At 32.2% G+C, this 15034-nt stretch overlaps 1 protein-coding gene across 3 annotated transcripts in view; it reads left to right on the top strand.

The window, feature by feature from the left end:
* Cdk8 (cyclin-dependent kinase 8) overlaps positions 1-15034 on the top strand; it is a 47965-nt gene that overhangs the window by 1298 nt on the left and 31633 nt on the right. The window lies entirely within an intron of this gene.

Below are 15034 nucleotides of genomic sequence, written 5' to 3'. Positions count from 1 at the left end.
TATTCTGTTAGTTGCTTTATTGCTTAAATTATAAATATTTAAACACAAATAATAGTTAGTATTTAATTTAAACTCTTTTTGTTTAATATTTTTATATTTGATCATTTTTAACTTGTGTAATTTTTTAATATTCTATTTTTGCTGTTTTATTGAAGATTTAGTTATATCTTCAAGCCAGTTTTTGCTGTTACTTCTGAGTTGGACTGTAAAAATTTTTATATTTGTTAAACTCTTGTATCATTGTATACTTTAACAAATTATCAAAAAAAGAAAACATTAAAACTTGGTTTAGATTACACATTATTCAAAACAATAATCATTACTTTATAGATTAAAAAAATAAACAAAAGTATGTGAAATTTGAATTCTAAGTTAGAAATTAATAAGCCTTAATATATTATCACCAATATTTTAAGCAAATTAAAATATTGGTGATATATTTTATGTTCAACTAATTATAATTCATAAATTCGATTTTGTGTGACATTTGTATTTTAAACTTTGCTTCTTTATTTGGCTTTTGTTTATAGTTACTCAATTAATTATTAATAAAACATATTGTCAAATTTTATAAGATATATATTAAATTTAGATGTAATTTTAAGATGTAATTTAGATGTAAAATTATTAATTGTTCTAGTTATATCCAAATATAACTAGAACAATTAATAGATAACTTAGTTAATACATTAAGTTAATACATAACTTAATAACCAAATACATAAAATTATAATAAATTTTCTAGGTTTATTTATATAATATTTAATTTCTAAATATTAATTAATTATTTATTATTGTAAATTATAAAGAATCCTGTATAAGAATGGGTATAAAATATAATGAATTTTTAATTCTAAAAGGTACAAATGTCTGTTTGTTACATAGGCTACAAAGTCTTGTTTTTGCATCATTATTAACATATCAAAATTGAATAGCTTAGGCTTTGTTTAGAAGATATATATATATATATATATATATATATATATATATATGTAGTACCATTATTTATTTTTAGTATTGTTGAATAAAATTGCAGTTTAAAATTAAATGGGTTTTATTACCAATACATAATGTTGGTTATACTACAGTATGTGTATATTAAGTAATTATTTAATAAATTAGGTTAATAAACATGCCATAATGTATATAGTATGAAAAATTTTTTAAGTAGGATTAGATATATAAATATTGAAAAATATGGTTGATAAATAAAATTAACTACTAACTAAAACTAAAAAATACAATTTTTTTTAAATGTAAAAAAACTATTCAATTTAAATATTACTTTTAAAAATTATTAAGTCTATTTTATTTCTTAAGAACTCTATTCATTAAATTACTAGTTTATTGATATGGATGTATGTACTGTAATTCTATTCTTATAAATTCTAAATTCTCTACAACATGAAATGAGGAAAACAAAATTTTGACCTCTGAAACAATCTAAAGAATTAAAATTTTGCAATCTGAAAAAGTGTTATTACTATTCATGCTCTAATAATTTTTGCCAGAATATAACATTTATAAATGAGTAGGTACTTTAAGTCTGGTAAGAATTATAGAAGTTTTCTTTAATATCATAATAATAGTCTTTAAAAAAAAGAGTGAAATAAATTGTTTTTAGCTTTTGATTCAGTTTCAATTCTTATGTTTTTCAATTTAATCTGCACATTAATTTAAAAGAATAAAGTAAAAGAGTGTGAAAGGCAAAAATGTGCTCTTACTGGAAACTAGTACTTTCAACAAGATCTTTTGTTGGTTAATGTTACCTATGGTAGTGAACATGGCGGCTCGTCTCTGAAACAGTGGGGATGCACATTTTAACCTAACCTAACCTATTCTTTTCTAATAAATTACCCCTATTCTAATAATTTGTTTGGCAATAATTATGGTAATTTATTAGAATAGGTAAGGCTAGGTTAGAACGTGCGTCCCCACTGTTTCAGAGATGAGCCGCCATGTTCGCTACCATAGGTAACATTAACCCTTTTGTTTCATAGCTGTTATTCTGTATAGGTTATTTCAAGATCTGATACAATAATCAAGCCATTTAAATGTTTACAATTATTGCTATTCTGTTGGAAATGGACATTTTAGCAATACTCTTTATTTACTTACTTTTATTGAAAAGGTTTATAAATTAAAATGCTTTCTGCTTTCCTCTTGTATGTGCATTTAAAAATGAATGGATTAAATTAATAAATGTTAAATAACTAATATTTATAATTGAACCAAATATTTGATTTTTTTAAATTTTTCAGTTAGAACTTTTGAACTCAAAATAATTATATTTGTAATTAATGTTAATTACTTCATGATAAATACGATTGATTTGTAGAATGATGGGATCAGATAGTAATTTCAGATTTTATACTTAGATAACAAAAATATTTAGCTTGTATCCATGAAATATAAATTAATATTTTATATCAAATATTAATGCATTTAATACAAATTCATATTCAGATCTACATGTGTAGAGTAGAATCTGCTATTTATACTTTAGACAACATATTTTCCAAGTTCATTGACATTATATTCTTTGGTTTTTTTCTTTTTATTGATTGATGCATCAGTTCTATCGCAGTATAAAAATTACAAAGCTGAACAAGTAGAAGTGTAATAATCCCAAAATATTAAAAATATGGAAAAAACTGTTAACCAATATTAAAGTTACCAATATTGTACCAAATATGGTAACTTTAACATCTGGATTTGAACTAAAGGATAATTTGAACCACCAATTAATTTGAATTATTTGACCAATTAATAATTTGAATTGATGTGAGGTTGCACTAAAAATTTAATTTATATTTATATTTAATTACCTTTGGAAATAAAAGGCAAATATTTTTGTTTTATTTCTATTATCCTAAGTTATAAGAATTAATTTGTTTAAATTTCAGCTATTTTGACACTTTCTATTTTAGCATGTCCAATTTCCATAATTTAGTTGATGATATATGAAAATTATATTCCACAAAAGTAGCAAAATTATAACTAATGATTATGATTAAAAAATACATTATGAATTCAATAATAATGTGATTTTCTATTAGGTATCAATTTAAGGTCAATAATAATTATAAAAAAACAATTATAAAACTCACAATAGATGCTTTACTTGATCTGATCATCTATAAACAATCAAGATCTTCAGTTTATTGTATTGCAAATTTGAGTAATAATTTTTTTTTGTAATGATCTTTTTCTCTTTAGTTGAGTTAATAGTAATTGAGACTAATCATATTGATTTTTATAGATTTGCTTTTTGAATTATAATAACTATTATAGAAAGTCCAGTCTAGTAACTAGTTACAGTACTTATTAATAAAGTTTTATTATTATTTTTTAGCTCCAGAATGAGGTCTGATATTTCATTTTCTTACAAAGTGTTTATTCCTTAATATCTCAGTTTATGCAAAAAGTAAAATTCAAATACTCACGCCGAGTTTTGTATAGTTTCGGGATGAAAGTTCACTGAGTTCAGCGTTAATAATCCTGTACAGAAAAGAAAAAGCATCCGTGACCAAGTCATCATTGCCATATCTCAGACCACCCTCTATACACATCAGTTGCATATTTCAGCAACATAACTTCTTCCTACCTATAACCTCCCTACCAAACCTACACAGGTGTATCTGCAACGATCGAGACAAGCTAGCTACTTTAGAAAAATCGGATTTACGCAATACATCTAGAAAATCCGGCAACAGGAGCTATCACAAGATATATCGGAGCAACAACAAGAATGCTTGCCTCCCGCCTTGCAGAGCATCAGGACGATGTAGCCAAGGGAAGATGTACTACAGAGCTCACTAAAAAAGTGCTTGAGCAAGGCTACAACCTGCTGTGGTCCAGAACAGCAATACTCAAATGCTGCACCAGTTAAAGGCTGGTGTTCATCTGGGAAGCCCTTCTCACAGCTACTACAGAAGCATGCAATGTTCCCACCCTTGATCTACACGGGGTGTGGGTTGCCTTGTATCGGTGTCTAAAAAACGAAACGCGCCTAATGTTCTATCGTCAACATGGTGTCAATTCCATGCATGCGCTGCTCACTGCTCACACCGTAGATTTAAGAATTTGATTATGTCAAAAACTGCTTGCACGTTTGGTTCGTTAAAAATTTGTTCTTTTCACTTGAGGACAACGATTATACACTCGTCGAAAGTGCTTGTGTTAATGCTAAAGGAACTTCGTTAACGCTGAACTCAGTGAATTTTTATCCAGAAACTATCTCAGTGTATATTCTGTAAATAGAAATACACTAACATTCACTTATTGTAATCATGGAGAACATTATAATATCTGTTGGTTATTATTATCAAAGTTAGAAGGTCCTGAAACATGCAAGTTAAAATACATTACAAAAACCTATATTGTAATCAGGATTCAGTTATTGTTATCATTAACTTCAGATAAATGGACCTTTTTAAGCATTTTTTTTTGTGCTATCTGCCTCAATATATGTCTGATAACATTCAATCTGTATCAGTTTTAATCAGTGCTTTAAAAGTTAATCTTTTTAATTGTTATTTGCTGGAAATACAATTGCTAGTTTAAATTACTGGCATATGCTAACTGTTGTTGAAGTTAGTAGCAGACAAACAATACTGAATGAATTATATATTAACTAATAATAATAATAATAATAATAATAATAATAATAATAATACTCTCCCGTGGTCACCACCTGGTCGTGGTGGGAGAGCCCAGTAATTTTACTGATCCATAGGGCAATGCAGGCTGGAGCATAAGCTCCTGGTAGGGACACCCATGCCAGTAAGGTCTATGGGGAGAAATGAAGCTAAGAGTGACCACACCCACATTCTGTGGAGATATTTATTCATGGTAATAACTAGATCAAAGTGTGATACCGGCTCGGACATCGCCCGGGTTAACAAGGTCCGCGTTCGTGGGTTAGGCAGAGGCTCACGTTCGAAAAATAGGTCACAGTCTCCCTTGGTTACCGGTGGCGAAAGCAGCACCGGCCCAAGCATGGCTACTGCAATGCCCTCAACAGATGTGAGGAACCAACCCAGCCTTGGTGTTTCTGTGGCAATGCATCCACAGACCACAAAGGCTGGAAAACCACGCCAACGGATGAAATGGACAGTAGAAATGAACGAGTTTATCATCCGTACTTATTACACGATCACAAAACTCGAAACAAACATGACAGCATACAGACAACAACTACACCATAGATTCACACAACAGTATCCTCATCTCACTGTCACCGAACAAAGGGTTGTTGATCAAAAAAGAACAATTATACACAACAACCTTATTCCACAAACAACACTTGAACTTATCAAACAACAGGTTGCTGATCAAATACATCAACAGACAGAAACATCTAACATTAATGAAGATCATGTAACCTGTCAGGATAATCCAGCAACAAGCATTGATAATAACACACATACAACAATTACCACTAATGATACTACAGACACTTCCTCATCCATCACTGATAACATAGACTTGGATTTAGTTAATACGCTCTCACTTATATTTCAGGAAACACTCACTAAATATACAGGTACAGATCCCACACAACGACCACGAATACCAAAAATCAACACGTCAAAGGAAGTAGGAAAAACACTAAATTATGTAAACACTCACTTAATACCACACTACATTCATTCAATTTCTACACTCGCAGACATTCATACATTAGTTTATGCCGGGGCAGTCACAGTAGTGACACACCATGGACTGAAAGTACAATCACAGACAAATACACAGAAAACACAATTCTATCACAAGCCTGCCTGGCAGAGAAGAATAGAAACACAAATAAATGACATTAGACAGCAATTAGGCAGGCTGACACAATACACTAAAAACAACATAACACCCAAATTAAGGAAACAGCTCAAAAACATTTTCAAGAAAATAAAAACACACACAAAACATGAACATCACAACACACGCATTGCAGAATACATTGATACACTAAAACAAAAACTTGCTGCCAAAGCACGTAGACTCAAACGATACAAAACATGTACACTACGAAAACAACAAAATAAATTATTTACAAACAATGAAAAACTCTTTTACAGACAAATTAATAACAAAGCAAACACTGATACACAGCACAGTGGCACACCAACAGAAGAAGAACTCACAACATATTGGTCTTCTCTTTGGTCCAGTGCTGTCACGCACAATGCCGATGCAGGCTGGATCGAGGAGGAGAACAGAAACTTGCACAACATACCAACTATGCCCTGTGTTGAAATAAACATACATGATTTCCAATACACTGTTAACAGAACACACAACTGGAAGACACCTGGTGTAGACAACATTCACAATTTCTGGTACAAAAAGTTTACATCACTGCACCAGGAACTAGCTAAACATCTAACACACATCATCATCAATCCACAAGACATGCCAAATTTTCTTACTCAGGGCATCACCTACATGAAACCTAAAAACAACAATACCACAGACCCCACACAATACAGACCAATTACATGTCTTCCAACACTCTACAAATTATTGACATCCTGTATCGCAAACAAAATATACAAACATGTTGAAGAACACGACATTCTTACAGAACAACAAAAAGGTTGCCGTAGAAATCACAGGGGATGCAAAGAACAGTTACTCATAGATTCAGTCATTCTACGGCAAGCACATAAACAACACAGAAACATACACATGGCATATATAGACTACAGAAAAGCATTCGACAGTGTTCCACACAGTTGGCTGCTACATATTCTACACATGTACAAAATACATCCATCACTCATTGCATTCTTTCAAAACACTATGCAGCACTGGAGAACAACACTACATCTCAGGGTTCATAACACTTCCATACAAACAAACCAAATTTTTATTAGGCGAGGAATTTTTCAAGGAGATTCCTTGAGTCCTCTCTGGTTCTGCTTAGCCCTGAACCCATTATCCAACATGTTAAACAACACGCAATATGGTTACAATATCAGACACGAAAAAACAACACAGTTTACACTGTCACATCTCATGTACATGGATGACATAAAACTTTACGCATCCACACAAAAACAACTTCATCAACTCCTACAAATCACACATTCATACACCAAGGACATACAAATAGAATTTGGCCTAGATAAATGCAAAACACTTCACATAGAAAAAGGAATCCTGAAGAAAGAAGATTTTGCACTTGGAAATGGAGACGTTATTGAATCCATGGAAGAGGGCGAGTTCTACAAGTATTTAGGATTCCAACAGGCCAAACTAACAGAACATACACAAATAAAGCAAAGATTAATTAAAGAATACCAAAGTAGGTTAAATGCTATTCTCAGAACACAGTTAAATGCAAAACATACAGTCAAAGCAATAAACACATATGTCATTCCAGTACTCACATATTCTTTTGGAGTTATACATTGGACTCACACAGATCTTGAGCAACTCCAAAGGAAAACAAGAACTACACTTACTAAGCATAAACAACATCATCCTAAATCCGCCACAGAAAGATTAACCCTTCCACGTAAAGATGGCGGACGTGGCCTGATTGACATAGTTAACCTTCACTACAAACAAATACAGTCACTGCGAGAGTTTTTCTACAAGAAACAAGAAACATCACAATTACATAAAGCAGTAACTCTAGCAGATTCAAATAACACACCATTAAACTTACACTCACATCATATGGACACAACACAACATATAAAAAGCATAGACACCATTAAGCAATCGTGGGCTCGAAAGGCACTCCATGGCAGGCATCCTTACGACCTGGCCCAGGATTTTGTTGACAAAACTGCGTCAAACAGCTGGTTAGCTCGGGGATGCCTCTTTGGGGAGACGGAAGGATTCATGATTGCCATACAGGATCAGGTCATAAATACTAAAAACTACAGAAAACACATACTCAAAGATGCAACACTCACAAATGACACATGCAGAAAATGTCACATCATGCCAGAAACTATACAACACATCACCTCTGGTTGCAAGCTCTTGGCACAGACAGATTATTTACACAGACATAATCAAGCAGCAAATATAACACACCAAGAGCTTGCAAAGAAACACAAATTAGTAGACATCCACGAACCATACTACAAATACATTCCACAGACAGTATTGGAAAACAACACGCACAAAATGTACTACGACAGAGCCATAATCACAGATAAAACAATTTACCACAACAGACCAGACATCACACTCATTGACAAACACAATAAAATCACATACATTATAGACATATCCATTCCAAACACTCACAATATACAAAACGCATGCACTGAAAAAATTAGCAAGTACACAGAACTCGCCCAGGAAATAAGGCATCTGTGGAGGATGGATAGGGTGCTTATTGTACCTGTTGTTCTCTCCTCTACAGGTGTCATACCACACACACTACACAAAAGTCTGGGCACATTAGAATTGAATAGTAACACATACATCACACTACAGAAGGCCACTATATTGAATACATGTCATATTGTGAGAAAATTCCTGAATACAGACACACACACTGATACACTTCTTTAATTTCTGTTTTGGTTACTATGCCTTGACTTTGGTCTGGTTGATATGTGTTTTTCTAGACAGAAAACATGGAGTTATTTTCTTGTGTTGAAGATTTTGTAATTGTTTTAACATGTCATTTTAATGTTAAAATCTAAGGAACCAGAACTTCTCTGATTGTATACTTATTTGCTTCTTCTGTTTAATTTTATCAGTTTAAGTGCATCCCAAAATGATTACAATAAGTGAAATATATTATATTAGGATAATTTGCTAGTAGAATACTACAATCAGTTTGAATCTTTCAATACATAATTACTTTTTACAACTTTAGATAATCTGATTAATTATTGTAATTTGGTTAAAAAGTTTGATTAATAGATTTTTACATAACTTGCAAGTATGTTATTTATTAGGATTGATGACATGTAATTTATACTTTGGATATTATGGATATAATTATAATGTTTTTGTTAGACATTTTGTTTTTATATTAGAACAGTCAATACCTGGATGAAGTCCTGTTTTTGAACATTTTTAATTAGTTGATTCATTTATTTAGTTATTATATACTAATAGGCATATAGTACAAACACATTGATAATATAAACGTATTAAATTTCTTTTAAGTTACAGTGTGAATTGTATTTACTTTTGTTATGGTTAAATATTTATAAGAATATTTAAGAGTCAGTATGTAGTAATAAAACAAAGGATTATTTTAAATTAAAATTAAAATTAAAAAATATAGAATAATAACCATAGATCTTTGAAAATGATAATTTTATTATCTGGTTAATTACAAGGCAATAAAAATTTTTCAGTTTAATAAATAATACTGTGCAGATCAAACTTTTAGGAAAATAAATTTTAAAATGTAAAATAGAACTGCACTGTAACAGAATTGGATGCACTGTCATTATTGCTGTGTATAATAAGAATTGTTTTTCATCTCAAACAACTATAAACATAAAAGTAATTAGAAAATTGTTTAATAAATGTATAACTATTATCAAAATATGTGGAGATTATGATAAACTTTTTAATTAAAATGCTCCATAAGTATTGAAATCTTCCATTAAATCTTCAAAGTAAGATACAAGTAATGGCAGCATTTCCAGTTTGCTGGAGAACAGTGTTAGACATATTTAATTGGCAAAATGCAGATCACATGTCATCAGTGGTGATATTCGAAATATTTAACAAAGGGTTTGCTAACAGAAAATTTTTCCTTAACAGTTTTTTTTTCGCTCAAGTAGTGCATTAGCAACATTAGTGCAAAAAATGATCTTAAGATACCCATATAAATAAAAAAGATGCATTTGCAAAATTAAGTCAGTTAAAATTTAACATTGTTTATGCCAGAACTATATTTTTTTTCATAAACCATTTTGAACACTCTTTTTTATTATTTATTTTGTACATATTTTAATATTTTTCATTCAAAATATTTTATAAACTTACTAGCTGACCCGGCCACGCGTTGTTGTGGCTCAAAATGTATCTATTATAAATGTGTAACACTTCCCCCGTGGGGAGAATTTCAAAAAATCTCTTCTTAGTGTACAGTACATTCTTTTACGTGGTACCGGGCTTGTACCTTTGTACGGCAATAAAGAACTTGAACTTGTACAGTACATTCTCTTGATGTACCCTATTAAAACGCAATTAAAAACGCAAAAACCGCATGTAAAATAGGATAAATAGAAGCTGAGTTCTTCACAGTAAGCCTTAATCCCGTCCCTCTTCCCCGCAAGGAAATATCGAAAAATCCCTTTTTAGTGTATATTCTGTTGATGTACCCTATTAAAACGCAATTAAAAATGCAAAAAACCGCATGTAAAATAGTATAAATAGAAGCTGAGTTCTTTGCAGTAAGCCTTAATCCCGTCCCTCTTCCCCGCAAGGAAATATCGAAAAATCCCTTTTTAGTGTATATTCTGTTGATGTACCCTATTAAAACGCAATTAAAAATGCAAAAAACCGCATGTAAAATAGTATAAATAGAAGCTGAGTTCTTCGCAGTAAGCCTTAATCCCGTCCCTCTTCCCCGCAAGGAAATATCAAAAAATCCCTTTTTAGTGTATATTTTGTTGACGTACCCTATTAAAACGCAATTAAAAATGCAAAAAACCGCATGTAAAATAGTATAAATAGAAGCCAAGTTCTTCACAGTAAGCCATAATCCTGTCCATCTCACCCCCCCCAGTGGGGGAATTTCGACATGTATATTATATGAAAACACGTGCGTATTTGAATGCAACGTTGTGTCAAAATTTCAAAGGAATTGGTAGGAACAAACAAACGTTATATTTTATTTATGTAGATAGATAGAAAATGATCTGCTTTAGTCCATTCTCACAGAAAAGCATAATGCCTCACAGAAAAGCAAACTTAGGTTGTCGGAAGTTAGCGCCATCTGTTGGACATAAAAGCCTTAATCCATATATAAATATATTTTTGAAAGGGGGAAATGGTGGTCTTCACATGTGCCAGAAACCTTCGTGGGAGTGTATTAAACAACTTCCTGAAGTTTCATGGCAATCGGATAAATGGTGTGGTAGTGCATGAAGGACAAACACACACACACACAGACAGCCATACATTCATTTTTATATATATAGATAAAAATTGGCTTATATATGATTTAAATTTAACTACATAAATTTGGATGGATTGACAATTGTAAATATGACACTAATGCTTGGAAAAAATTAAATGAAAACTTTTAACGGGTTGGTTATTTGTCTTTGGATAAGCCCAGCAATGTTGCGTCATGACTCACACACATCTAACAACTAACTGGCTACCCCCCCTCCCGGAACCGGCTCATGCTCTGAGCAGTTTTCTCGGAAACTATGAATGGTCTAAGGCTCTACTTTAGTAGTGTTACAGAATATAATATGTATATTTTAATATATGTTTTAAAAGAAACAAAACCACTGAGAAATGTTGTGTGTGTTTAATGAGGTTTGGAAAACTGAAAATTTTAACAATGGGTTCAGCCAAACCTGTGCGAACCTGCTCAATATCACCACTGCATGTCTTAGATGAAACTCTGAATCTGATTGGCTAAGTGTGACAGTTTTTGATTGTTATTCCTTTATATATATATATAGTTGATAACTGTATTTCCCTTTCAGGAAAGGGAATGGTTGAAATCGGGTTTACCAATCAGTCATTAGGCTTTTAATTAATGACATGCTAAAGGCTTTTATAATGAGGGACTATGAGGACAACTAATCTTAACCTCTAAGCCTGAGAAAGGTAAGAGCTCATTTGAGTTCAGAACTCTGAAGAGAACACAGATCTACATATATTTGCAATAATGTTTGTACTAAGTACAATGTATGTTTATAGATTTATGTAAATACAATTACTAATCTTTTTATCACTAAATATTCTGCTTTTTGTATCATCTGTGTTGTTTTGTTATGTCACAAGCGATGCTAATTCAACCAACAGCACTAACATTTCTAACAGTTTTGTTCCATGTATTAATAATTGAAATGAAATATAAGTTTCTGAATATGCTTCTGATATTGTGAAAACATATTCTTCTGTGGCAATTAAATTTTTATAAGCCATATTTTGGAAACAAAACTTTATTAAACTATATTAAAAAATTTGATTATTACTACAAATGTATGTACAGATGTCATATTTTATTATGTAAGAATTTTGATGATGTAGTAATGGAATAGCTTAAAAAATTGGATTTGGATATAAACTTCTATTAGAAGATGAATTCAAATATTCAGTACCATCAAATAAAAATTAACTGCACTTGCTCCAGACAAAATGGATAGTAGGCCTATGTGTTGATCATATCACTATAATCTTGGATATATTTTTACTTAATAATTAATGTGTATTTACTTTTAAATATTAGTATTTTTGATTTATTTCTATTAGATGAATCACAAGAAACAGATCACATGTTGGTGTTGACTAACATCACATCTTCCCAAGAACCTAGGATGAAATGTAGTGGCGTAGAATGTTTGCAGACCCAAGCAGCTTTCTGAAATTGATAGATGTTAATTTTGTCAATGTTGATTTGCTTCAAGTGCTGCCCCCTGGTTTTTGGGAACAATACCCAGTGCATCAGTAATCACTAGTACTATTGCTGCTGGTTTGTGCCACAATCTTTGGAGTTCAATTTATTATTATTATTATTTTAAACTATTTTATCTTAAAATATCTTAAAATTTTTGAGTTACAAACAAGAAGAAAAAGATATCAACAGGAAAGGCCTCCAAAATAGAGCAAAGAACAAGAAGAAGAAAAAAGTCTTATGAAACATTTCAATAACAAAAAGTCAATTTGCTAAAATTACGTGCAAAGCAGTGGCGTGCCATCATTGGAAGCGGTGGAAGCACCATATATAAGTAGTTTCTAAAATATAAATTTTCATATTTTAACGTACTTTGAATTAATTAAAATTAATATTTTATTATAACTGCATTATCTATCTTATTACCAATTTCTATACTACATGTGAAAAAAAAGAAAAAAACGATAAGATTGCTATTGTATATTCAAATGTCAGTGGCGAAATGGAAGCACTGTACTGTCGAAACTGGGTCAGCTTCCAAGCAGCCAAATTATAGGCATTTGTGCATGCACTTTACAGAGCACCAACCTCATCTGGTTTAGCTGGTGGAAGCTACACACATGTAATGCTTCCAACGAATTCTATCCCTTAGCCGCTGGGTAGGGAGCTATCTAACTAAGTGAATTGTTTAAGATTTAAAAAGTAAAGAGTATTAATGTTATTTTTATGTATGTTTCTTTGCAAAGTTATATTTAATTATACTGTAATTATATCAACAGATTTTCAGACATAAAATCTTTAGAATTTTTATCACTTTTAGATGTTAATAATTTTAATATTATAAAAAACAATTTTTCCAAGCGTGCTTTAATTCTTAAAGTAAATTTTATGGGAAATTTTTTGATTTATCTAAATTATGTTGCAAATTGCAATTTATATTCGTGTCTGGACTATATTGACAAGTAACTCTTAGACATGAAAAGTATTATAATTAATGATGTACTAAAAGAATTATATGATTTAATATCATTAATTTTTACGGTACCATCTACCAGTGCGTCTGCTGAGTGCAGTTTTTCGACCACGAAGCAAATTCATACATTGGCCAAGAACACTCAGTTGGAAGAAGATTGTCGTTGCTAGTGTTGCTTTCGATAGAAAAAGAGCTTTTAAATACATTGATGGAGTCGACGACCAGCGACTTTTATGATAAAGTAATTAACGACTTTGCGAAAAAAATCGCCGAATAGAATTAGTTTATAAAAAATTAAAAAAACTTGTTTTTTTATCATCGTTTGTATCATATCAATTTGTATTATGAATGTATTATTTATATTTTAGAACTAAAATACATAAATTGTTTATTTTTGTCATTTCCAGCAATCGTTTAAAACTTTTATGGAAATGTGAGATTCTGGACAGGTCTGACCCGTCACAAAAGACGCGAAAAAACAGTTAATTTAGAGAAAAATTTATTAGTTTAAAAAAAAAAAAAAGGACAAAGTCGTTTGTAGTCGGACACCCATTGTTTATATCAAACTGCCAGGCAGAAACTATAAATTGTGGAAGGAAGTCGTCGTATGATCGGTGGAAGATCGAAATTCATCTTCGATTTTGACTTTTCTTGCGCTCCAGGTAAGAGTCTTGTTACGTTTAGTAACGAGGGACCAACCACTCAGGAAGCGTGATTGTGGGAGAACGACCAATCAGATGGACGAAAGAAAGAACGGAGATCGATATAATCCCCGACAATTGGGGACACCTGGCACTCGGTTAACGTTCCGAATAACCAAAACACTGTGTGTCAACATGCAAAGAAAAAAAAAACAGTTTCTCATCTATTGTGCCAACCTTAACCCGTGCCACTTCAGACTTAGACCATATCCCCGACGCCAACAGAGGAAGTCTCCCCATGCCCTACAGACTTGTCATCACCACTGTCCTGGGGCCACCTTCGATCGACCATCAAAGAACCACATCGACGCCCAGGATGTCTGAACGGCTGATTGTCCTAAAGCAAACTATTTTATACATAGTATATGTTTATTTTATGTTTCTTTTTTGTCGGTTTTTGTCAGGTACGTCTCTTCTGCCACACACTTACAAATGAACCCTAGGCCATCATCGACGTGCAATTAACTGATTGCCCCTTAACGGCCGGATGGCCGAGCAGTCAAGGTTAGCAGCCTGCCACCCTGGGGAAACTGGGATCGAATCAGGACAGGCCGAAAAATCCCCAGGAATTTTTCGGGGGGGTGGTGCATCCGGATATGTCGGTCCCCGTCCCTCACCACCCAGCCGCCCCATTGTGGGCCTGGCCGAACCCATAATGGGCTTGCTATAAGAGGCTCTCTTAGTGCCCACAGGGCGGAAAGAGTTACGAAAAAACTGATTACCCCTGGAAGTCGGCTTCTTACAGAAACACAGCTTCCCTATCATCAAATGTCACAGCATGCCACTGGTGCA

Source organism: Centruroides vittatus, unplaced genomic scaffold (assembly GCF_030686945.1).
Source record: "Centruroides vittatus isolate TY-2023 unplaced genomic scaffold, ASM3068694v2 contig_1895, whole genome shotgun sequence".
Classification (NCBI taxonomy): domain Eukaryota; kingdom Metazoa; phylum Arthropoda; class Arachnida; order Scorpiones; family Buthidae; genus Centruroides; species Centruroides vittatus.
Note: the sequence above shows the minus strand (reverse complement) of the source record. Positions and strands in the feature narration are given on the sequence as shown.